A 1,272-nucleotide genomic window follows, 5' to 3' on the forward strand; every position below is an offset into this window, starting at 1 on the left:
AGTATCTGTTGCTTGCGAACGACATGTTAAAACAATATCAGGAATAATAAGAATAATCAATGCAATAACGGAATAATTGCTGAATGACTTTTGAATATTTAATTTCCATATTTTCTTCCATAATAAATTCTAATTATTATTTTTATATATATGTATACTCAATTTTATATTATAATTTTTACATATGCACTAAATTTCTTTCAACTTGCGCATTTGGAATCAATTAATTTTTAATGTAGTTCTCATCTTTATATGCAATAAGAAAGTGAGAAGAAGCTTGATTAAATTAAATTACATAAATTTATTTAAAATTGCATTTTATGTTTGTGTATGTGCGTGCACACGCGCGCGATTACAAATTTCAATTTTCGTTGTAATTCAATCAATAAACAATAATTCGAATGTATTAGGCTAATGGGAATCGGCGCGGTAATTATTGCGCAAAGTTAATTTCAATAAATTACACAAGTTTATCTAGTGTATATAAATTTATTTCCATACGTTTCGGCCATTCTTCTGACCATCCTCAATGATACATTTATCAGTCAAAGGATCGGTATTACGTAGACCATATTTCCATCGTGTTTTAATTTACAAATGTAAGTTTGGTTGTCCTGAAGCATTTCGTTAATTTTATTTATGTAGGAATTCTTGTCTAACGCAATTGTTATATATATTACCTTTGTTTGCTCTAGTAAGTATAACATCCGGATTATCTTTTAAGAATTTATCAGTTATTTTCTTTAATTGTATAAGCTACGTGTCGATTGCATTATTATTTGCAGAAGAAAAAAATAAATTATTAATTAACGAAATAGTTCTATTTCTTATTTGTTCTGTATAGGAAAAGTTAAATTTTTTATATTATTTTCTATGTTTTTTCGAAATCAATGATTGTCTTATTTTTATTACAATGAGATAATGAAAAGTTACCATCCAGTTGCAACAAACATTGAATCCGTGTAGGTATATAACAAGATGATAAATTCATAAACCTAACCCTCTCTTATTATTCATTTATATACACGGGATAAACTTGTGTAATTTATTGAAATTAACTTTGCGCAATTACCGCGCCGACTTCCATTAGCCTATTGCATTCGAATTGTTGATTATTTCTGGGAATCTTTATAGTTTTTAATTCAATCAATAAAGTTGAAATCGATTGTTGGTCAGCTAACCATCGCCATTGTACAACAGCAATGTGTTTAGTCCTTAGTATAGCCTGATACATTTTTAACGGTGTTTATAAATAGATCGGAAGAGCACACG

The sequence above is a fragment of the Wasmannia auropunctata genome, unplaced genomic scaffold (assembly GCF_000956235.1).
Source record: "Wasmannia auropunctata unplaced genomic scaffold, wasmannia.A_1.0 LD336076.1, whole genome shotgun sequence".
Taxonomy (NCBI): Eukaryota; Metazoa; Arthropoda; class Insecta; order Hymenoptera; family Formicidae; genus Wasmannia; species Wasmannia auropunctata.